Raw genomic sequence first — 23,941 nt, forward strand, 5'->3', positions numbered from 1 at the left:
AGCGCCCCACAAACCACGCCACCCCACCCCACCCATGGGACACCTTCCCAGAGAGAGACGCCCCATACACTGGCTCCCCTCCCCCTTGCGCTGTGCCCCAGCCCTGGCCCGGGGGAATAGGCGGCCGCCCAGCAACAGGGCGAGGGGGGGCGCAGCTGAAAGGGGTTGTGGGGGAGGGCGGCCCCTGGCTGGGGTCAAAGGGCGAGCGCCCCGCGCGCGCGTGCGCAGTCAGCGGTGGCGACGCGCTGGGGGTGGGCAGCGGGTAGGTGAAGGAGGCCGAGGCCGGGGGAGGAGACGAGGGGGGCTGGAAGGGCTCCACCTTGACGAGTCCAGCCGTGGAGGCGCATCTTGTGTGAGTGTGAGTGAGTGTGAGTGTGTGTGTGTGTGTGTGTGTGTAGAGAGACAGCCCCCCGCCCCGTCCCGCCCATCACCCCCGTCCCTCGGAGCCCGCTGGACCCGGCGGCGAACTCAACAGGCCCGGCCCGGCGCGGGGCGTGCGTGGGGCGGGAGGAGGCGGCGGGGTTAGCGCAGAGAGGCTCGGCTTCTTGAGCGGGGCAGGGGCGCCCTCCGCCGTCCACGGCCACACCACCCTGAACGCGCCCGATCTCGTCTGGTCTCGGAAGCTAAGCAGGGTCGGGCCTCGTTAGTACTTGGATGGGAGACCGCCTGGGAATACCGGGTGCCCCAGGCTGCTTCTTTTTTGTTTTTGTTTTTTTTTGGCCTCTTGTTCTGTCCCCTTTCTGGGAGCGCGGCGGCGGCCCGGGGTGGGGGTGACCCCCACCCTCAGCGCCCGCCGCGGTGCCTGGCGCCCCAGCCCGCACCGTGGGGCCTCCTCTTGTCCCGAGCCGCGACACCGCCGCCACGCGGCAGCACGCGTGGCATCTGGACTGTCAGGTCTCAGACCAAAGGTCTGCTCTGTGGGAACCGACACGCTGGAGGAAACCTTGAGAGTCTGAGAGGGGAGGGAGTTCCAGAAGAAGGCCAGGATGTCATTTTGAGGGAGTGTGTGACCAGAACTCGTCCCGTTGCTTTTGGGGTTCTATGGGCTACACGTAGGAATCTTTGGTGGTGGCACCTGATGTTGGGGGATCCGGAGTCACACCCAGACCTGCTCCACAGGCTTCCTTTTACTTTTCTCTTCGGATTCATTATTTTTAAAAAGTGTCCCTTACCTCTATTATTGCATTTTCTTTTCTCTCTCTTTTCAAGCAGATGATGGGAGTCCAAGTATTCAGGTGACATGTGTTGCCCGTGCCCCCCTCCCCGCTGTGTTCTTATTCATATACCTCTCATGTTGCTCCAGCGTATCGTGGGGGTACCAATGTTAAGGTCGGGTACGTTGCCCTCTCCAAGCCTCCCCCCTCGGGTCAGAGCTTCACGTGCGCCCATCCCCCAGTCGGTGCGCACCCACCCCATTCCCAATGGATGTGTATGCCCATCCCCTCCCCCCACCCGCCCGACACCCACCCGATGAAGGTGATTCCTCTCCGTCCACTTAGGTGTCCATCCGTTCGTACCAATTTGCCGGTGAGCGCGCTCACGTGGTGCTCGTGTGTCCATTCTTGGGATACCTGGCCTACTGGAACGGGTTCCAGCTCTGGCCAGGAGAACACGAGAGGCGCCCTCTCACCGCTGCTCCTCACAGCCGAATGGCACTCCGTGGTGTCCACGCGCCACATTTTATTAATGCACTCCTGGATGGATGGGCACTCGGGTCGCTTCCACATCTTTGCGATTGTGAATTGTGCCCTAACTGTAACCCTAACCCTTACCCAGCCCGTCTCCTCTGCCCCTGCCTGACGCACTCCTCCCCGGCCAGGCCCGTCACTGTCCTGGGCCCCCGCCTGACCGGCTCCTTCCCGCCCGGCCTGTCACCATCCTCTGCCCCTGCCTGACATGCTCCTTCCCGCCGGGCCTCTCACCGTCCTCGGCCCCTGCCTGACCGGCTCCTCCGTCGCCTGGGCCTTCCAAGGGCTTGGTGTGGACGCTGCTTCCAGGAAGCCCTCCAGAAACCCGGCAGCAGGGTGGCCGCAGCAGTCTCCAGCAGCGGTCCCTAAGTCGCGTGCGGGGGACGTGCCCCGGCTGTGCCGCGGGGGGGCCCAGCCTGGTGTCTTCCCTGAGGCCCTGCGGCTGCCGGCTGCCGCCCCCCGCAAGGGGAGAGCCGCGGAGGTGGGGACCGCCTCCTGATGGGATCCCGGGGCTCTCTGTCCTGCCCGAAGGCCCAGCTGGCCTGCGGGTCCTTAGAGTGGCAAAAACCTCTGAAAACTGAGACTGAGGGTCCGGTGGGTGTCTGCACTTTTGTGCTGGGCACCCCAGGGAGGCCCGGGGGCTGGCTGGACAACGTGGTCTGCTGGGCGGGGGGTTTGGAGGAGCAACTGATGCCCTTTGCACTTTGGGTAGCAAGAGTCTGAGGTGTCTCCGAGCCCTGTGCCATGTCGGGGGGGGGTGCGGGTGGGAGGAGGAGGAGGAGGAGGTGGGAAGGGCCGGGGCCTGCAGTCGTGTTCCCGGGGTGGCACGGCAAGTGGCTTCTTCCACAGGCTGCTTGGCCTGGGCTCCCTGCACCTGGGCCTTTGGAGGACCGGCCCTGTGTTTGCCAACACTTCCTGCAGGGACCCAGAGCTGGGAGGTTGCATCTCTCAGCCCTGGGTCGGGCAGAGCCCCAGCGGGCCATGCCCACAACCTCTCTCAGCACCGGTCCCCCAGAAGGCTCCCTTGGGACCAGGATTCTCTTGCGGTGACTCTTTAAGGTCTGGCCCCTGGATGGAGGGGCACCAGGAGTAGAGGAGCAGGAAGGGGAAGGGGGTGGCCATGCGAGGGGACACTTTGAGGCCAAGTCCCAGCTTCAGCCTGATCCTCCTGGGAACCCCGCTCTGAGACAAGGAGCCGGGCTTCGCATTCCCACAGCAGCCAGTCGTGGGCTGAGGACACCTGGGGCGTTGGGAACTCCCTGGCTTCTCCTTGGTTTAACATCTGGAGCTGCTTGGGAATCGTGCCGCCACACACACCCGAGCGCAGGTGTCTTCCGCACAGACTGCGGGCCTCGCTCTTCTGAATGCCGCTAGCTCGCCACCCACCCACGGGTGAGCCTGGTCAGGGTACTTTCTCTCAGGGGCAGACTCTCATCCGGGCGGGCTACCGGTGTCTCTGTTTGCTCCTTTCTTTCTTCCATTTCGGGAAAGGCTTCCTTACTGGGTGTGGAAATCTCCTATGCCTTTCCTCGCCTATTCTGTCAGCTTTCAAATTCTCTTTCAGGCCGGGCGCGGTGGCTCAAGCCTGTAATCCTAGCTCTCTGGGAGGCCGAGGCGGGCGGATTGCTCGAGGTCAGGAGTTCGAAACCAGCCTGAGCAAGAGCCAGACCCGGTCTCTACTGTAAATAGAAAGAAATTAATTGGCCAACTAATATATATAGGAAAATGAGCCAGGCATGGTGGCGCATGCCTGTAGTCCCAGCTACTTGGGAGGCTGAGGCAGAAGGATTGCTTGAGCCCAGGAGTTTGAGGTTGCTGTGAGCTAGGCTAACGCCACTGCACTCACTCTAGCCTAGGCAACAAAGCGAGACTGTGTCTCATAAAAAAAAAAAAAAAATTCTCTTTCAGTTGCCACCCTCACAGATGGATTAGGAAACCCTTCCCGGTGCACTCATTAGTGAAATGACCTCAAGGAAGCTGGAATCCAATATCTAATCGCCGACTTTTAGCGAGTCCACACGCCAGGGTGGTCGGGGTCCAATGCAGCCCCGGCCAGGCCCAGGCCCCTTGGACCGGGCCACAGGAGGACACAGAGGAGGGTCCCGGCCCCCACGAAGCGGTGCCGGCAGTTCTCCACGGGCTTGGGCGTTTTCCAGAGGTAGGAGATGGAGGGGACTGATTTCTTCAGCGCCCCACAAACCACGCCACCCCACCCCACCCATGGGACACCTCCCCAGAGAGAGACGCCCCATACACTGGCTCCCCTCCCCCTTGCGCTGTGCCCCAGCCCTGGCCCGGGGGAATAGGCGGCCGCCCAGCAACAGGGCGAGGGGGGGCGCAGCTGAAAGGGGTTGTGGGGGAGGGCGGCCCCTGGCTGGGGTCAAAGGGCGAGCGCCCCGCGCGCGCGTGCGCAGTCAGCGGTGGCGACGCGCTGGGGGTGGGCAGCGGGTAGGTGAAGGAGGCCGAGGCCGGGGGAGGAGACGAGGGGGGCTGGAAGGGCTCCACCTTGACGAGTCCAGCCGTGGAGGCGCATCTTGTGTGAGTGTGAGTGAGTGTGAGTGTGTGTGTGTGTGTGTGTGTGTAGAGAGACAGCCCCCCGCCCCGCCCCGCCCATCACCCCCGTCCCTCGGAGCCCGCTGGACCCGGCGGCGAACTCAACAGGCCCGGCCCGGCGCGGGGCGTGCGTGGGGCGGGAGGAGGCGGCGGGGTTAGCGCAGAGAGGCTCGGCTTCTTGAGCGGGGCAGGGGCGCCCTCCGCCGTCCACGGCCACACCACCCTGAACGCGCCCGATCTCGTCTGGTCTCGGAAGCTAAGCAGGGTCGGGCCTCGTTAGTACTTGGATGGGAGACCGCCTGGGAATACCGGGTGCCACAGGCTGCTTCTTTTTTGTTTTTGTTTTTTTTTGGCCTCTTGTTCTGTCCCCTTTCTGGGAGCGCGGCGGCGGCCCGGGGTGGGGGTGACCCCCACCCTCAGCGCCCGCCGCGGTGCCTGGCGCCCCAGCCCGCACCGTGGGGCCTCCTCTTGTCCCGAGCCGCGACACCGCCGCCACGCGGCAGCACGCGTGGCATCTGGACTGTCAGGTCTCAGACCAAAGGTCTGCTCTGTGGGAACCGACACGCTGGAGGAAACCTTGAGAGTCTGAGAGGGGAGGGAGTTCCAGAAGAAGGCCAGGATGTCATTTTGAGGGAGTGTGTGACCAGAACTCGTCCCGTTGCTTTTGGGGTTCTATGGGCTACACGTAGGAATCTTTGGTGGTGGCACCTGATGTTGGGGGATCCGGAGTCACACCCAGACCTGCTCCACAGGCTTCCTTTTACTTTTCTCTTCGGATTCATTATTTTTAAAAAGTGTCCCTTACCTCTATTATTGCATTTTCTTTTCTCTCTCTTTTCAAGCAGATGATGGGAGTCCAAGTATTCAGGTGACATGTGTTGCCCGTGCCCCCCTCCCCGCTGTGTTCTTATTCATATACCTCTCATGTTGCTCCAGCGTATCGTGGGGGTACCAATGTTAAGGTCGGGTACGTTGCCCTCTCCAAGCCTCCCCCCTCGGGTCAGAGCTTCACGTGCGCCCATCCCCCAGTCGGTGCGCACCCACCCCATTCCCAATGGATGTGTATGCCCATCCCCTCCCCCCACCCGCCCGACACCCACCCGATGAAGGTGATTCCTCTCCGTCCACTTAGGTGTCCATCCGTTCGTACCAATTTGCCGGTGAGCGCGCTCACGTGGTGCTCGTGTGTCCATTCTTGGGATACCTGGCCTACTGGAACGGGTTCCAGCTCTGGCCAGGAGAACACGAGAGGCGCCCTCTCACCGCTGCTCCTCACAGCCGAATGGCACTCCGTGGTGTCCACGCGCCACATTTTATTAATGCACTCCTGGATGGATGGGCACTCGGGTCGCTTCCACATCTTTGCGATTGTGAATTGTGCCCTAACTGTAACCCTAACCCTTACCCAGCCCGTCTCCTCTGCCCCTGCCTGACGCACTCCTCCCCGGCCAGGCCCGTCACTGTCCTGGGCCCCCGCCTGACCGGCTCCTTCCCGCCCGGCCTGTCACCGTCCTCTGCCCCTGCCTGACATGCTCCTTCCCGCCGGGCCTCTCACCGTCCTCGGCCCCTGCCTGACCGGCTCCTCCGTCGCCTGGGCCTTCCAAGGGCTTGGTGTGGACGCTGCTTCCAGGAAGCCCTCCAGAAACCCGGCAGCAGGGTGGCCGCAGCAGTCTCCAGCAGCGGTCCCTAAGTCGCGTGCGGGGGACGTGCCCCGGCTGTGCCGCGGGGGGGGCCCAGCCTGGTGTCTTCCCTGAGGCCCTGCGGCTGCCGGCTGCCGCCCCCCGCAAGGGGAGAGCCGCGGAGGTGGGGACCGCCTCCTGATGGGATCCCGGGGCTCTCTGTCCTGCCCGAAGGCCCAGCTGGCCTGCGGGTCCTTAGAGTGGCAAAAACCTCCGAAAACTGAGACTGAGGGTCCGGTGGGTGTCTGCACTTTTGTGCTGGGCACCCCAGGGAGGCCCGGGGGCTGGCTGGACAACGTGGTCTGCTGGGCGGGGGGTTTGGAGGAGCAACTGATGCCCTTTGCACTTTGGGTAGCAAGAGTCTGAGGTGTCTCCGAGCCCTGTGCCATGTCGGGGGGGGGGTGCGGGTGGGAGGAGGAGGAGGAGGAGGTGGGAAGGGCCGGGGCCTGCAGTCGTGTTCCCGGGGTGGCACGGCAAGTGGCTTCTTCCACAGGCTGCTTGGCCTGGGCTCCCTGCACCTGGGCCTTTGGAGGACCGGCCCTGTGTTTGCCAACACTTCCTGCAGGGACCCAGAGCTGGGAGGTTGCATCTCTCAGCCCTGGGTCGGGCAGAGCCCCAGCGGGCCATGCCCACAACCTCTCTCAGCACCGGTCCCCCAGAAGGCTCCCTTGGGACCAGGATTCTCTTGCGGTGACTCTTTAAGGTCTGGCCCCTGGATGGAGGGGCACCAGGAGTAGAGGAGCAGGAAGGGGAAGGGGGTGGCCATGCGAGGGGACACTTTGAGGCCAAGTCCCAGCTTCAGCCTGATCCTCCTGGGAACCCCGCTCTGAGACAAGGAGCCGGGCTTCGCATTCCCACAGCAGCCAGTCGTGGGCTGAGGACACCTGGGGCGTTGGGAACTCCCTGGCTTCTCCTTGGTTTAACATCTGGAGCTGCTTGGGAATCGTGCCGCCACACACACCCGAGCGCAGGTGTCTTCCGCACAGACTGCGGGCCTCGCTCTTCTGAATGCCGCTAGCTCGCCACCCACCCACGGGTGAGCCTGGTCAGGGTACTTTCTCTCAGGGGCAGACTCTCATCCGGGCGGGCTACCGGTGTCTCTGTTTGCTCCTTTCTTTCTTCCATTTCGGGAAAGGCTTCCTTACTGGGTGTGGAAATCTCCTATGCCTTTCCTCGCCTATTCTGTCAGCTTTCAAATTCTCTTTCAGGCCGGGCGCGGTGGCTCAAGCCTGTAATCCTAGCTCTCTGGGAGGCCGAGGCGGGCGGATTGCTCGAGGTCAGGAGTTCGAAACCAGCCTGAGCAAGAGCCAGACCCGGTCTCTACTGTAAATAGAAAGAAATTAATTGGCCAACTAATATATATAGGAAAATGAGCCAGGCATGGTGGCGCATGCCTGTAGTCCCAGCTACTTGGGAGGCTGAGGCAGAAGGATTGCTTGAGCCCAGGAGTTTGAGGTTGCTGTGAGCTAGGCTAACGCCACTGCACTCACTCTAGCCTAGGCAACAAAGCGAGACTGTGTCTCATAAAAAAAAAAAAAAAAATTCTCTTTCAGTTGCCACCCTCACAGATGGATTAGGAAACCCTTCCCGGTGCACTCATTAGTGAAATGACCTCAAGGAAGCTGGAATCCAATATCTAATCGCCGACTTTTAGCGAGTCCACACGCCAGGGTGGTCGGGGTCCAATGCAGCCCCGGCCAGGCCCAGGCCCCTTGGACCGGGCCACAGGAGGACACAGAGGAGGGTCCCGGCCCCCACGAAGCGGTGCCGGCAGTTCTCCACGGGCTTGGGCGTTTTCCAGAGGTAGGAGATGGAGGGGACTGATTTCTTCAGCGCCCCACAAACCACGCCACCCCACCCCACCCATGGGACACATCCCCAGAGAGAGACGCCCCATACACTGGCTCCCCTCCCCCTTGCGCTGTGCCCCAGCCCTGGCCCGGGGGAATAGGCGGCCGCCCAACAACAGGGCGAGGGGGGGCGCAGCTGAAAGGGGTTGTGGGGGAGGGCGGCCCCTGGCTGGGGTCAAAGGGCGAGCGCCCCGCGCGCGCGTGCGCAGTCAGCGGTGGCGACGCGCTGGGGGTGGGCAGCGGGTAGGTGAAGGAGGCCGAGGCCGGGGGAGGAGACGAGGGGGGCTGGAAGGGCTCCACCTTGACGAGTCCAGCCGTGGAGGCGCATCTTGTGTGAGTGTGAGTGAGTGTGTGTGTGTGTGTGTGTGTAGAGAGACAGCCCCCCGCCCCGCCCCGCCCATCACCCCCGTCCCTCGGAGCCCGCTGGACCCGGCGGCGAACTCAACAGGCCCGGCCCGGCGCGGGGCGTGCGTGGGGCGGGAGGAGGCGGCGGGGTTAGCGCAGAGAGGCTCGGCTTCTTGAGCGGGGCAGGGGCGCCCTCCGCCGTCCACGGCCACACCACCCTGAACGTGCCCGATCTCGTCTGGTCTCGGAAGCTAAGCAGGGTCGGGCCTCGTTAGTACTTGGATGGGAGACCGCCTGGGAATACCGGGTGCCACAGGCTGCTTCTTTTTTGTTTTTGTTTTTTTTTGGCCTCTTGTTCTGTCCCCTTTCTGGGAGCGCGGCGGCGGCCCGGGGTGGGGGTGACCCCCACCCTCAGCGCCCGCCGCGGTGCCTGGCGCCCCAGCCCGCACCGTGGGGCCTCCTCTTGTCCCGAGCCGCGACACCGCCGCCACGCGGCAGCACGCGTGGCATCTGGACTGTCAGGTCTCAGACCAAAGGTCTGCTCTGTGGGAACCGACACGCTGGAGGAAACCTTGAGAGTCTGAGAGGGGAGGGAGTTCCAGAAGAAGGCCAGGATGTCATTTTGAGGGAGTGTGTGACCAGAACTCGTCCCGTTGCTTTTGGGGTTCTATGGGCTACACGTAGGAATCTTTGGTGGTGGCACCTGATGTTGGGGGATCCGGAGTCACACCCAGACCTGCTCCACAGGCTTCCTTTTACTTTTCTCTTCGGATTCATTATTTTTAAAAAGTGTCCCTTACCTCTATTATTGCATTTTCTTTTCTCTCTCTTTTCAAGCAGATGATGGGAGTCCAAGTATTCAGGTGACATGTGTTGCCCGTGCCCCCCTCCCCGCTGTGTTCTTATTCATATACCTCTCATGTTGCTCCAGCGTATCGTGGGGGTACCAATGTTAAGGTCGGGTACGTTGCCCTCTCCAAGCCTCCCCCCTCGGGTCAGAGCTTCACGTGCGCCCATCCCCCAGTCGGTGCGCACCCACCCCATTCCCAATGGATGTGTATGCCCATCCCCTCCCCCCACCCGCCCGACACCCACCCGATGAAGGTGATTCCTCTCCGTCCACTTAGGTGTCCATCCGTTCGTACCAATTTGCCGGTGAGCGCGCTCACGTGGTGCTCGTGTGTCCATTCTTGGGATACCTGGCCTACTGGAACGGGTTCCAGCTCTGGCCAGGAGAACACGAGAGGCGCCCTCTCACCGCTGCTCCTCACAGCCGAATGGCACTCCGTGGTGTCCACGCGCCACATTTTATTAATGCACTCCTGGATGGATGGGCACTCGGGTCGCTTCCACATCTTTGCGATTGTGAATTGTGCCCTAACTGTAACCCTAACCCTTACCCAGCCCGTCTCCTCTGCCCCTGCCTGACGCACTCCTCCCCGGCCAGGCCCGTCACTGTCCTGGGCCCCCGCCTGACCGGCTCCTTCCCGCCCGGCCTGTCACCGTCCTCTGCCCCTGCCTGACATGCTCCTTCTCGCCGGGCCTCTCACCGTCCTCGGCCCCTGCCTGACCGGCTCCTCCGTCGCCTGGGCCTTCCAAGGGCTTGGTGTGGACGCTGCTTCCAGGAAGCCCTCCAGAAACCCGGCATCAGGGTGGCCGCAGCAGTCTCCAGCAGCGGTCCCTAAGTCGCGTGCGGGGGACGTGCCCCGGCTGTGCCGCGGGGGGGCCCAGCCTGGTGTCTTCCCTGAGGCCCTGCGGCTGCCGGCTGCCGCCCCCCGCAAGGGGAGAGCCGCGGAGGTGGGGACCGCCTCCTGATGGGATCCCGGGGCTCTCTGTCCTGCCCGAAGGCCCAGCTGGCCTGCGGGTCCTTAGAGTGGCAAAAACCTCCGAAAACTGAGACTGAGGGTCCGGTGGGTGTCTGCACTTTTGTGCTGGGCACCCCAGGGAGGCCCGGGGGCTGGCTGGACAACGTGGTCTGCTGGGCGGGGGGTTTGGAGGAGCAACTGATGCCCTTTGCACTTTGGGTAGCAAGAGTCTGAGGTGTCTCCGAGCCCTGTGCCATGTCGGGGGGGGGTGCGGGTGGGAGGAGGAGGAGGAGGAGGTGGGAAGGGCCGGGGCCTGCAGTCGTGTTCCCGGGGTGGCACGGCAAGTGGCTTCTTCCACAGGCTGCTTGGCCTGGGCTCCCTGCACCTGGGCCTTTGGAGGACCGGCCCTGTGTTTGCCAACACTTCCTGCAGGGACCCAGAGCTGGGAGGTTGCATCTCTCAGCCCTGGGTCGGGCAGAGCCCCAGCGGGCCATGCCCACAACCTCTCTCAGCACCGGTCCCCCAGAAGGCTCCCTTGGGACCAGGATTCTCTTGCGGTGACTCTTTAAGGTCTGGCCCCTGGATGGAGGGGCACCAGGAGTAGAGGAGCAGGAAGGGGAAGGGGGTGGCCATGCGAGGGGACACTTTGAGGCCAAGTCCCAGCTTCAGCCTGATCCTCCTGGGAACCCCGCTCTGAGACAAGGAGCCGGGCTTCGCATTCCCACAGCAGCCAGTCGTGGGCTGAGGACACCTGGGGCGTTGGGAACTCCCTGGCTTCTCCTTGGTTTAACATCTGGAGCTGCTTGGGAATCGTGCCGCCACACACACCCGAGCGCAGGTGTCTTCCGCACAGACTGCGGGCCTCGCTCTTCTGAATGCCGCTAGCTCGCCACCCACCCACGGGTGAGCCTGGTCAGGGTACTTTCTCTCAGGGGCAGACTCTCATCCGGGCGGGCTACCGGTGTCTCTGTTTGCTCCTTTCTTTCTTCCATTTCGGGAAAGGCTTCCTTACTGGGTGTGGAAATCTCCTATGCCTTTCCTCGCCTATTCTGTCAGCTTTCAAATTCTCTTTCAGGCCGGGCGCGGTGGCTCAAGCCTGTAATCCTAGCTCTCTGGGAGGCCGAGGCGGGCGGATTGCTCGAGGTCAGGAGTTCGAAACCAGCCTGAGCAAGAGCCAGACCCGGTCTCTACTGTAAATAGAAAGAAATTAATTGGCCAACTAATATATATAGGAAAATGAGCCAGGCATGGTGGCGCATGCCTGTAGTCCCAGCTACTTGGGAGGCTGAGGCAGAAGGATTGCTTGAGCCCAGGAGTTTGAGGTTGCTGTGAGCTAGGCTAACGCCACTGCACTCACTCTAGCCTAGGCAACAAAGCGAGACTGTGTCTCATAAAAAAAAAAAAAAAATTCTCTTTCAGTTGCCACCCTCACAGATGGATTAGGAAACCCTTCCCGGTGCACTCATTAGTGAAATGACCTCAAGGAAGCTGGAATCCAATATCTAATCGCCGACTTTTAGCGAGTCCACACGCCAGGGTGGTCGGGGTCCAATGCAGCCCCGGCCAGGCCCAGGCCCCTTGGACCGGGCCACAGGAGGACACAGAGGAGGGTCCCGGCCCCCACGAAGCGGTGCCGGCAGTTCTCCACGGGCTTGGGCGTTTTCCAGAGGTAGGAGATGGAGGGGACTGATTTCTTCAGCGCCCCACAAACCACGCCACCCCACCCCACCCATGGGACACCTTCCCAGAGAGAGACGCCCCATACACTGGCTCCCCTCCCCCTTGCGCTGTGCCCCAGCCCTGGCCCGGGGGAATAGGCGGCCGCCCAGCAACAGGGCGAGGGGGGGCGCAGCTGAAAGGGGTTGTGGGGGAGGGCGGCCCCTGGCTGGGGTCAAAGGGCGAGCGCCCCGCGCGCGCGTGCGCAGTCAGCGGTGGCGACGCGCTGGGGGTGGGCAGCGGGTAGGTGAAGGAGGCCGAGGCCGGGGGAGGAGACGAGGGGGGCTGGAAGGGCTCCACCTTGACGAGTCCAGCCGTGGAGGCGCATCTTGTGTGAGTGTGAGTGAGTGTGAGTGTGTGTGTGTGTGTGTGTGTGTAGAGAGACAGCCCCCCGCCCCGTCCCGCCCATCACCCCCGTCCCTCGGAGCCCGCTGGACCCGGCGGCGAACTCAACAGGCCCGGCCCGGCGCGGGGCGTGCGTGGGGCGGGAGGAGGCGGCGGGGTTAGCGCAGAGAGGCTCGGCTTCTTGAGCGGGGCAGGGGCGCCCTCCGCCGTCCACGGCCACACCACCCTGAACGCGCCCGATCTCGTCTGGTCTCGGAAGCTAAGCAGGGTCGGGCCTCGTTAGTACTTGGATGGGAGACCGCCTGGGAATACCGGGTGCCACAGGCTGCTGCTTTTTTGTTTTTGTTTTTTTTTGGCCTCTTGTTCTGTCCCCTTTCTGGGAGCGCGGCGGCGGCCCGGGGTGGGGGTGACCCCCACCCTCAGCGCCCGCCGCGGTGCCTGGCGCCCCAGCCCGCACCGTGGGGCCTCCTCTTGTCCCGAGCCGCGACACCGCCGCCACGCGGCAGCACGCGTGGCATCTGGACTGTCAGGTCTCAGACCAAAGGTCTGCTCTGTGGGAACCGACACGCTGGAGGAAACCTTGAGAGTCTGAGAGGGGAGGGAGTTCCAGAAGAAGGCCAGGATGTCATTTTGAGGGAGTGTGTGACCAGAACTCGTCCCGTTGCTTTTGGGGTTCTATGGGCTACACGTAGGAATCTTTGGTGGTGGCACCTGATGTTGGGGGATCCGGAGTCACACCCAGACCTGCTCCACAGGCTTCCTTTTACTTTTCTCTTCGGATTCATTATTTTTAAAAAGTGTCCCTTACCTCTATTATTGCATTTTCTTTTCTCTCTCTTTTCAAGCAGATGATGGGAGTCCAAGTATTCAGGTGACATGTGTTGCCCGTGCCCCCCTCCCCGCTGTGTTCTTATTCATATACCTCTCATGTTGCTCCAGTGTATCGTGGGGGTACCAATGTTAAGGTCGGGTACGTTGCCCTCTCCAAGCCTCCCCCCTCGGGTCAGAGCTTCACGTGCGCCCATCCCCCAGTCGGTGCGCACCCACCCCATTCCCAATGGATGTGTATGCCCATCCCCTCCCCCCACCCGCCCGACACCCACCCGATGAAGGTGATTCCTCTCCGTCCACTTAGGTGTCCATCCGTTCGTACCAATTTGCCGGTGAGCGCGCTCACGTGGTGCTCGTGTGTCCATTCTTGGGATACCTGGCCTACTGGAACGGGTTCCAGCTCTGGCCAGGAGAACACGAGAGGCGCCCTCTCACCGCTGCTCCTCACAGCCGAATGGCACTCCGTGGTGTCCACGCGCCACATTTTATTAATGCACTCCTGGATGGATGGGCACTCGGGTCGCTTCCACATCTTTGCGATTGTGAATTGTGCCCTAACTGTAACCCTAACCCTTACCCAGCCCGTCTCCTCTGCCCCTGCCTGACGCACTCCTCCCCGGCCAGGCCCGTCACTGTCCTGGGCCCCCGCCTGACCGGCTCCTTCCCGCCCGGCCTGTCACCGTCCTCTGCCCCTGCCTGACATGCTCCTTCCCGCCGGGCCTCTCACCGTCCTCGGCCCCTGCCTGACCGGCTCCTCCGTCGCCTGGGCCTTCCAAGGGCTTGGTGTGGACGCTGCTTCCAGGAAGCCCTCCAGAAACCCGGCAGCAGGGTGGCCGCAGCAGTCTCCAGCAGCGGTCCCTAAGTCGCGTGCGGGGGACGTGCCCCGGCTGTGCCGCGGGGGGGGCCCAGCCTGGTGTCTTCCCTGAGGCCCTGCGGCTGCCGGCTGCCGCCCCCCGCAAGGGGAGAGCCGCGGAGGTGGGGACCGCCTCCTGATGGGATCCCGGGGCTCTCTGTCCTGCCCGAAGGCCCAGCTGGCCTGCGGGTCCTTAGAGTGGCAAAAACCTCCGAAAACTGAGACTGAGGGTCCGGTGGGTGTCTGCACTTTTGTGCTGGGCACCCCAGGGAGGCCCGGGGGCTGGCTGGACAACGTGGTCTGCTGGGCGGGGGGTTTGGAGGAGCAACTGATGCCCTTTGCACTTTGGGTAGCAAGAGTCTGAGGTGTCTCCGAGCCCTGTGCCATGTCGGGGGGGGGGGTGCGGGTGGGAGGAGGAGGAGGAGGAGGTGGGAAGGGCCGGGGCCTGCAGTCGTGTTCCCGGGGTGGCACGGCAAGTGGCTTCTTCCACAGGCTGCTTGGCCTGGGCTCCCTGCACCTGGGCCTTTGGAGGACCGGCCCTGTGTTTGCCAACACTTCCTGCAGGGACCCAGAGCTGGGAGGTTGCATCTCTCAGCCCTGGGTCGGGCAGAGCCCCAGCGGGCCATGCCCACAACCTCTCTCAGCACCGGTCCCCCAGAAGGCTCCCTTGGGACCAGGATTCTCTTGCGGTGACTCTTTAAGGTCTGGCCCCTGGATGGAGGGGCACCAGGAGTAGAGGAGCAGGAAGGGGAAGGGGGTGGCCATGCGAGGGGACACTTTGAGGCCAAGTCCCAGCTTCAGCCTGATCCTCCTGGGAACCCCGCTCTGAGACAAGGAGCCGGGCTTCGCATTCCCACAGCAGCCAGTCGTGGGCTGAGGACACCTGGGGCGTTGGGAACTCCCTGGCTTCTCCTTGGTTTAACATCTGGAGCTGCTTGGGAATCGTGCCGCCACACACACCCGAGCGCAGGTGTCTTCCGCACAGACTGCGGGCCTCGCTCTTCTGAATGCCGCTAGCTCGCCACCCACCCACGGGTGAGCCTGGTCAGGGTACTTTCTCTCAGGGGCAGACTCTCATCCGGGCGGGCTACCGGTGTCTCTGTTTGCTCCTTTCTTTCTTCCATTTCGGGAAAGGCTTCCTTACTGGGTGTGGAAATCTCCTATGCCTTTCCTCGCCTATTCTGTCAGCTTTCAAATTCTCTTTCAGGCCGGGCGCGGTGGCTCAAGCCTGTAATCCTAGCTCTCTGGGAGGCCGAGGCGGGCGGATTGCTCGAGGTCAGGAGTTCGAAACCAGCCTGAGCAAGAGCCAGACCCGGTCTCTACTGTAAATAGAAAGAAATTAATTGGCCAACTAATATATATAGGAAAATGAGCCAGGCATGGTGGCGCATGCCTGTAGTCCCAGCTACTTGGGAGGCTGAGGCAGAAGGATTGCTTGAGCCCAGGAGTTTGAGGTTGCTGTGAGCTAGGCTAACGCCACTGCACTCACTCTAGCCTAGGCAACAAAGCGAGACTGTGTCTCATAAAAAAAAAAAAAAAAATTCTCTTTCAGTTGCCACCCTCACAGATGGATTAGGAAACCCTTCCCGGTGCACTCATTAGTGAAATGACCTCAAGGAAGCTGGAATCCAATATCTAATCGCCGACTTTTAGCGAGTCCACACGCCAGGGTGGTCGGGGTCCAATGCAGCCCCGGCCAGGCCCAGGCCCCTTGGACCGGGCCACAGGAGGACACAGAGGAGGGTCCCGGCCCCCACGAAGCGGTGCCGGCAGTTCTCCACGGGCTTGGGCGTTTTCCAGAGGTAGGAGATGGAGGGGACTGATTTCTTCAGCGCCCCACAAACCACGCCACCCCACCCCACCCATGGGACACCTCCCCAGAGAGAGACGCCCCATACACTGGCTCCCCTCCCCCTTGCGCTGTGCCCCAGCCCTGGCCCGGGGGAATAGGCGGCCGCCCAACAACAGGGCGAGGGGGGGCGCAGCTGAAAGGGGTTGTGGGGGAGGGCGGCCCCTGGCTGGGGTCAAAGGGCGAGCGCCCCGCGCGCGCGTGCGCAGTCAGCGGTGGCGACGCGCTGGGGGTGGGCAGCGGGTAGGTGAAGGAGGCCGAGGCCGGGGGAGGAGACGAGGGGGGCTGGAAGGGCTCCACCTTGACGAGTCCAGCCGTGGAGGCGCATCTTGTGTGAGTGTGAGTGTGAGTGAGTGTGAGTGTGTGTGTGTGTGTGTGTGTGTGTGTAGAGAGACAGCCCCCCGCCCCGCCCCGCCCATCACCCCCGTCCCTCGGAGCCCGCTGGACCCGGCGGCGAACTCAACAGGCCCGGCCCGGCGCGGGGCGTGCGTGGGGCGGGAGGAGGCGGCGGGGTTAGGGCAGAGAGGCTCGGCTTCTTGAGCGGGGCAGGGGCGCCCTCCGCCGTCCACGGCCACACCACCCTGAACGCGCCCGATCTCGTCTGGTCTCGGAAGCTAAGCAGGGTCGGGCCTCGTTAGTACTTGGATGGGAGACCGCCTGGGAATACCGGGTGCCACAGGCTGCTTCTTTTTTGTTTTTGTTTTTTTTTGGCCTCTTGTTCTGTCCCCTTTCTGGGAGCGCGGCGGCGGCCCGGGGTGGGGGTGACCCCCACCCTCAGCGCCCGCCGCGGTGCCTGGCGCCCCAGCCCGCACCGTGGGGCCTCCTCTTGTCCCGAGCCGCGACACCGCCGCCACGCGGCAGCACGCGTGGCATCTGGACTGTCAGGTCTCAGACCAAAGGTCTGCTCTGTGGGAACCGACACGCTGGAGGAAACCTTGAGAGTCTGAGAGGGGAGGGAGTTCCAGAAGAAGGCCAGGATGTCATTTTGAGGGAGTGTGTGACCAGAACTCGTCCCGTTGCTTTTGGGGTTCTATGGGCTACACGTAGGAATCTTTGGTGGTGGCACCTGATGTTGGGGGATCCGGAGTCACACCCAGACCTGCTCCACAGGCTTCCTTTTACTTTTCTCTTCGGATTCATTATTTTTAAAAAGTGTCCCTTACCTCTATTATTGCATTTTCTTTTCTCTCTCTTTTCAAGCAGATGATGGGAGTCCAAGTATTCAGGTGACATGTGTTGCCCGTGCCCCCCTCCCCGCTGTGTTCTTATTCATATACCTCTCATGTTGCTCCAGCGTATCGTGGGGGTACCAATGTTAAGGTCGGGTACGTTGCCCTCTCCAAGCCTCCCCCCTCGGGTCAGAGCTTCACGTGCGCCCATCCCCCAGTCGGTGCGCACCCACCCCATTCCCAATGGATGTGTATGCCCATCCCCTCCCCCCACCCGCCCGACACCCACCCGATGAAGGTGATTCCTCTCCGTCCACTTAGGTGTCCATCCGTTCGTACCAATTTGCCGGTGAGCGCGCTCACGTGGTGCTCGTGTGTCCATTCTTGGGATACCTGGCCTACTGGAACGGGTTCCAGCTCTGGCCAGGAGAACACGAGAGGCGCCCTCTCACCGCTGCTCCTCACAGCCGAATGGCACTCCGTGGTGTCCACGCGCCACATTTTATTAATGCACTCCTGGATGGATGGGCACTCGGGTCGCTTCCACATCTTTGCGATTGTGAATTGTGCCCTAACTGTAACGCTAACCCTTACCCAGCCCGTCTCCTCTGCCCCTGCCTGACGCACTCCTCCCCGGCCAGGCCCGTCACTGTCCTGGGCCCCCGCCTGACCGGCTCCTTCCCGCCCGGCCTGTCACCGTCCTCTGCCCCTGCCTGACATGCTCCTTCCCGCCGGGCCTCTCACCGTCCTCGGCCCCTGCCTGACCGGCTCCTCCGTCGCCTGGGCCTTCCAAGGGCTTGGTGTGGACGCTGCTTCCAGGAAGCCCTCCAGAAACCCGGCAGCAGGGTGGCCGCAGCAGTCTCCAGCAGCGGTCCCTAAGTCGCGTGCGGGGGACGTGCCCCGGCTGTGCCGCGGGGGGGCCCAGCCTGGTGTCTTCCCTGAGGCCCTGCGGCTGCCGGCTGCCGCCCCCCGCAAGGGGAGAGCCGCGGAGGTGGGGACCGCCTCCTGATGGGATCCCGGGGCTCTCTGTCCTGCCCGAAGGCCCAGCTGGCCTGCGGGTCCTTAGAGTGGCAAAAACCTCCGAAAACTGAGACTGAGGGTCCGGTGGGTGTCTGCACTTTTGTGCTGGGCACCCCAGGGAGGCCCGGGGGCTGGCTGGACAACGTGGTCTGCTGGGCGGGGGGTTTGGAGGAGCAACTGATGCCCTTTGCACTTTGGGTAGCAAGAGTCTGAGGTGTCTCCGAGCCCTGTGCCATGTCGGGGGGGGGGTGCGGGTGGGAGGAGGAGGAGGAGGAGGTGGGAAGGGCCGGGGCCTGCAGTCGTGTTCCCGGGGTGGCACGGCAAGTGGCTTCTTCCACAGGCTGCTTGGCCTGGGCTCCCTGCACCTGGGCCTTTGGAGGACCGGCCCTGTGTTTGCCAACACTTCCTGCAGGGACCCAGAGCTGGGAGGTTGCATCTCTCAGCCCTGGGTCGGGCAGAGCCCCAGCGGGCCATGCCCACAACCTCTCTCAGCACCGGTCCCCCAGAAGGCTCCCTTGGGACCAGGATTCTCTTGCGGTGACTCTTTAAGGTCTGGCCCCTGGATGGAGGGGCACCAGGAGTAGAGGAGCAGGAAGGGGAAGGGGGTGGCCATGCGAGGGGACACTTTGAGGCCAAGTCCCAGCTTCAGCCTGATCCTCCTGGGAACCCCGCTCTGAGACAAGGAGCCGGGCTTCGCATTCCCACAGCAGCCAGTCGTGGGCTGAGGACACCTGGGGCGTTGGGAACTCCCTGGCTTCTCCTTGGTTTAACATCTGGAGCTGCTTGGGAATCGTGCCGCCACACACACCCGAGCGCAGGTGTCTTCCGCACAGACTGCGGGCCTCGCTCTTCTGAATGCCGCTAGCTCGCCACCCACCCACGGGTGAGCCTGGTCAGGGTACTTTCTCTCAGGGGCAGACTCTCATCCGGGCGGGCTACCGGTGTCTCTGTTTGCTCCTTTCTTTCTTCCATTTCGGGAAAGGCTTCCTTACTGTGTGTGGAAATCTCCTATGCCTTTCCTCGCCTATTCTGTCAGCTTTCAAATTCTCTTTCAGGCCGGGCGCGGTGGCTCAAGCCTGTAATCCTAGCTCTCTGGGAGGCCGAGGCGGGCGGATTGCTCGAGGTCAGGAGTTCGAAACCAGCCTGAGCAAGAGCCAGACCCGGTCTCTACTGTAAATAGAAAGAAATTAATTGGCCAACTAATATATATAGGAAAATGAGCCAGGCATGGTGGCGCATGCCTGTAGTCCCAGCTACTTGGGAGGCTGAGGCAGAAGGATTGCTTGAGCCCAGGAGTTTGAGGTTGCTGTGAGCTAGGCTAACGCCACTGCACTCACTCTAGCCTAGGCAACAAAGCGAGACTGTGTCTCATAAAAAAAAAAAAAAAAATTCTCTTTCAGTTGCCACCCTCACAGATGGATTAGGAAACCCTTCCCGGTGCACTCATTAGTGAAATGACCTCAAGGAAGCTGGAATCCAATATCTAATCGCCGACTTTTAGCGAGTCCACACGCCAGGGTGGTCGGGGTCCAATGCAGCCCCGGCCAGGCCCAGGCCCCTTGGACCGGGCCACAGGAGGACACAGAGGAGGGTCCCGGCCCCCACGAAGCGGTGCCGGCAGTTCTCCACGGGCTTGGGCGTTTTCCAGAGGTAGGAGATGGAGGGGACTGATTTCTTCAGCGCCCCACAAACCACGCCACCCCACCCCACCCATGGGACACATCCCCAGAGAGAGACGCCCCATACACTGGCTCCCCTCCCCCTTGCGCTGTGCCCCAGCCCTGGCCCGGGGGAATAGGCGGCCGCCCAACAACAGGGCGAGGGGGGGCGCAGCTGAAAGGGGTTGTGGGGGAGGGCGGCCCCTGGCTGGGGTCAAAGGGCGAGCGCCCCGCGCGCGCGTGCGCAGTCAGCGGTGGCGACGCGCTGGGGGTGGGCAGCGGGTAGGTGAAGGAGGCCGAGGCCGGGGGAGGAGACGAGGGGGGCTGGAAGGGCTCCACCTTGACGAGTCCAGCCGTGGAGGCGCATCTTGTGTGAGTGTGAGTGAGTGTGAGTGTGTGTGTGTGTGTGTGTGTGTAGAGAGACAGCCCCCCGCCCCGTCCCGCCCATCACCCCCGTCCCTCGGAGCCCGCTGGACCCGGCGGCGAACTCAACAGGCCCGGCCCGGCGCGGGGCGTGCGTGGGGCGGGAGGAGGCGGCGGGGTTAGCGCAGAGAGGCTCGGCTTCTTGAGCGGGGCAGGGGCGCCCTCCGCCGTCCACGGCCACACCACCCTGAACGCGCCCGATCTCGTCTGGTCTCGGAAGCTAAGCAGGGTCGGGCCTCGTTAGTACTTGGATGGGAGACCGCCTGGGAATACCGGGTGCCCCAGGCTGCTTCTTTTTTGTTTTTGTTTTTTTTTGGCCTCTTGTTCTGTCCCCTTTCTGGGAGCGCGGCGGCGGCCCGGGGTGGGGGTGACCCCCACCCTCAGCGCCCGCCGCGGTGCCTGGCGCCCCAGCCCGCACCGTGGGGCCTCCTCTTGTCCCGAGCCGCGACACCGCCGCCACGCGGCAGCACGCGTGGCATCTGGACTGTCAGGTCTCAGACCAAAGGTCTGCTCTGTGGGAACCGACACGCTGGAGGAAACCTTGAGAGTCTGAGAGGGGAGGGAGTTCCAGAAGAAGGCCAGGATGTCATTTTGAGGGAGTGTGTGACCAGAACTCGTCCCGTTGCTTTTGGGGTTCTATGGGCTACACGTAGGAATCTTTGGTGGTGGCACCTGATGTTGGGGGATCCGGAGTCACACCCAGACCTGCTCCACAGGCTTCCTTTTACTTTTCTCTTCGGATTCATTATTTTTAAAAAGTGTCCCTTACCTCTATTATTGCATTTTCTTTTCTCTCTCTTTTCAAGCAGATGATGGGAGTCCAAGTATTCAGGTGACATGTGTTGCCCGTGCCCCCCTCCCCGCTGTGTTCTTATTCATATACCTCTCATGTTGCTCCAGCGTATCGTGGGGGTACCAATGTTAAGGTCGGGTACGTTGCCCTCTCCAAGCCTCCCCCCTCGGGTCAGAGCTTCACGTGCGCCCATCCCCCAGTCGGTGCGCACCCACCCCATTCCCAATGGATGTGTATGCCCATCCCCTCCCCCCACCCGCCCGACACCCACCCGATGAAGGTGATTCCTCTCCGTCCACTTAGGTGTCCATCCGTTCGTACCAATTTGCCGGTGAGCGCGCTCACGTGGTGCTCGTGTGTCCATTCTTGGGATACCTGGCCTACTGGAACGGGTTCCAGCTCTGGCCAGGAGAACACGAGAGGCGCCCTCTCACCGCTGCTCCTCACAGCCGAATGGCACTCCGTGGTGTCCACGCGCCACATTTTATTAATGCACTCCTGGATGGATGGGCACTCGGGTCGCTTCCACATCTTTGCGATTGTGAATTGTGCCCTAACTGTAACCCTAACCCTTACCCAGCCCGTCTCCTCTGCCCCTGCCTGACGCACTCCTCCCCGGCCAGGCCCGTCACTGTCCTGGGCCCCCGCCTGACCGGCTCCTTCCCGCCCGGCCTGTCACCGTCCTCTGCCCCTGCCTGACATGCTCCTTCCCGCCGGGCCTCTCACCGTCCTCGGCCCCTGCCTGACCGGCTCCTCCGTCGCCTGGGCCTTCCAAGGGCTTGGTGTGGACGCTGCTTCCAGGAAGCCCTCCAGAAACCCGGCAGCAGGGTGGCCGCAGCAGTCTCCAGCAGCGGTCCCTAAGTCGCGTGCGGGGGACGTGCCCCGGCTGTGCCGCGGGGGGGGCCCAGCCTGGTGTCTTCCCTGAGGCCCTGCGGCTGCCGGCTGCCGCCCCCCGCAAGGGGAGAGCCGCGGAGGTGGGGACCGCCTCCTGATGGGATCCCGGGGCTCTCTGTCCTGCCCGAAGGCCCAGCTGGCCTGCGGGTCCTTAGAGTGGCAAAAACCTCCGAAAACTGAGACTGAGGGTCCGGTGGGTGTCTGCACTTTTGTGCTGGGCACCCCAGGGAGGCCCGGGGGCTGGCTGGACAACGTGGTCTGCTGGGCGGGGGGTTTGGAGGAGCAACTGATGCCCTTTGCACTTTGGGTAGCAAGAGTCTGAGGTGTCTCCGAGCCCTGTGCCATGTCGGGGGGGGGGTGCGGGTGGGAGGAGGAGGAGGAGGAGGTGGGAAGGGCCGGGGCCTGCAGTCGTGTTCCCGGGGTGGCACGGCAAGTGGCTTCTTCCACAGGCTGCTTGGCCTGGGCTCCCTGCACCTGGGCCTTTGGAGGACCGGCCCTGTGTTTGCCAACACTTCCTGCAGGGACCCAGAGCTGGGAGGTTGCATCTCTCAGCCCTGGGTCGGGCAGAGCCCCAGCGGGCCATGCCCACAACCTCTCTCAGCACCGGTCCCCCAGAAGGCTCCCTTGGGACCAGGATTCTCTTGCGGTGACTCTTTAAGGTCTGGCCCCTGGATGGAGGGGCACCAGGAGTAGAGGAGCAGGAAGGGGAAGGGGGTGGCCATGCGAGGGGACACTTTGAGGCCAAGTCCCAGCTTCAGCCTGATCCTCCTGGGAACCCCGCTCTGAGACAAGGAGCCGGGCTTCGCATTCCCACAGCAGCCAGTCGTGGGCTGAGGACACCTGGGGCGTTGGGAACTCCCTGGCTTCTCCTTGGTTTAACATCTGGAGCTGCTTGGGAATCGTGCCGCCACACACACCCGAGCGCAGGTGTCTTCCGCACAGACTGCGGGCCTCGCTCTTCTGAATGCCGCTAGCTCGCCACCCACCCACGGGTGAGCCTGGTCAGGGTACTTTCTCTCAGGGGCAGACTCTCATCCGGGCGGGCTACCGGTGTCTCTGTTTGCTCCTTTCTTTCTTCCATTTCGGGAAAGGCTTCCTTACTGGGTGTGGAAATCTCCTATGCCTTTCCTCGCCTATTCTGTCAGCTTTCAAATTCTCTTTCAGGCCGGGCGCGGTGGCTCAAGCCTGTAATCCTAGCTCTCTGGGAGGCCGAGGCGGGCGGATTGCTCGAGGTCAGGAGTTCGAAACCAGCCTGAGCAAGAGCCAGACCCGGTCTCTACTGTAAATAGAAAGAAATTAATTGGCCAACTAATATATATAGGAAAATGAGCCAGGCATGGTGGCGCATGCCTGTAGTCCCAGCTACTTGGGAGGCTGAGGCAGAAGGATTGCTTGAGCCCAGGAGTTTGAGGTTGCTGTGAGCTAGGCTAACGCCACTGCACTCACTCTAGCCTAGGCAACAAAGCGAGACTGTGTCTCATAAAAAAAAAAAAAAAAATTCTCTTTCAGTTGCCACCCTCACAGATGGATTAGGAAACCCTTCCCGGTGCACTCATTAGTGAAATGACCTCAAGGAAGCTGGAATCCAATATCTAATCGCCGACTTTTAGCGAGTCCACACGCCAGGGTGGTCGGGGTCCAATGCAGCCCCGGCCAGGCCCAGGCCCCTTGGACCGGGCCACAGGAGGACACAGAGGAGGGTCCCGGCCCCCACGAAGCGGTGCCGGCAGTTCTCCACGGGCTTGGGCGTTTTCCAGAGGTAGGAGATGGAGGGGACTGATTTCTTCAGCGCCCCACAAACCACGCCACCCCACCCCACCCATGGGACACATCCCCAGAGAGAGACGCCCCATACACTGGCTCCCCTCCCCCTTGCGCTGTGCCCCAGCCCTGGCCCGGGGGAATAGGCGGCCGCCCAACAACAGGGCGAGGGGGGGCGCAGCTGAAAGGGGTTGTGGGGGAGGGCGGCCCCTGGCTGGGGTCAAAGGGCGAGCGCCCCGCGCGCGCGTGCGCAGTCAGCGGTGGCGACGCGCTGGGGGTGGGCAGCGGGTAGGTGAAGGAGGCCGAGGCCGGGGGAGGAGACGAGGGGGGCTGGAAGGGCTCCACCTTGACGAGTCCAGCCGTGGAGGCGCATCTTGTGTGAGTGTGAGTGAGTGTGTGTGTGTGTGTGTGTGTAGAGAGACAGCCCCCCGCCCCGCCCCGCCCATCACCCCCGTCCCTCGGAGCCCGCTGGACCCGGCGGCGAACTCAACAGGCCCGGCCCGGCGCGGGGCGTGCGTGGGGCGGGAGGAGGCGGCGGGGTTAGCGCAGAGAGGCTCGGCTTCTTGAGCGGGGCAGGGGCGCCCTCCGCCGTCCACGGCCACACCACCCTGAACGTGCCCGATCTCGTCTGGTCTCGGAAGCTAAGCAGGGTCGGGCCTCGTTAGTACTTGGATGGGAGACCGCCTGGGAATACCGGGTGCCACAGGCT

The 23,941-nt window shown here is 62.9% G+C and overlaps 7 pseudogenes; all 7 read left to right on the top strand.

Annotated features, from left to right (window-relative positions):
• Window positions 1-572: 572 nt before the first annotated feature.
• Window positions 573-691, top strand: LOC142876216 (uncharacterized; annotated as a pseudogene).
• Window positions 692-4,446: 3,755 nt separating this feature from the next.
• LOC142876002 (uncharacterized) lies at window positions 4,447-4,565 on the top strand (annotated as a pseudogene).
• Window positions 4,566-8,315: 3,750 nt separating this feature from the next.
• LOC142876213 (uncharacterized) lies at window positions 8,316-8,434 on the top strand (annotated as a pseudogene).
• A 3,755-nt stretch (window positions 8,435-12,189) lies between these two features.
• Window positions 12,190-12,308, top strand: LOC142876003 (uncharacterized; annotated as a pseudogene).
• Window positions 12,309-16,077: 3,769 nt separating this feature from the next.
• On the top strand, window positions 16,078-16,196 carry LOC142876006 (uncharacterized; annotated as a pseudogene).
• Window positions 16,197-19,953: 3,757 nt separating this feature from the next.
• Window positions 19,954-20,072, top strand: LOC142876217 (uncharacterized; annotated as a pseudogene).
• A 3,750-nt stretch (window positions 20,073-23,822) lies between these two features.
• Window positions 23,823-23,941, top strand: LOC142876214 (uncharacterized; annotated as a pseudogene).

This window comes from Microcebus murinus, chromosome 14 (assembly GCF_040939455.1).
Source record: "Microcebus murinus isolate Inina chromosome 14, M.murinus_Inina_mat1.0, whole genome shotgun sequence".
NCBI classification, from domain to species: domain Eukaryota; kingdom Metazoa; phylum Chordata; class Mammalia; order Primates; family Cheirogaleidae; genus Microcebus; species Microcebus murinus.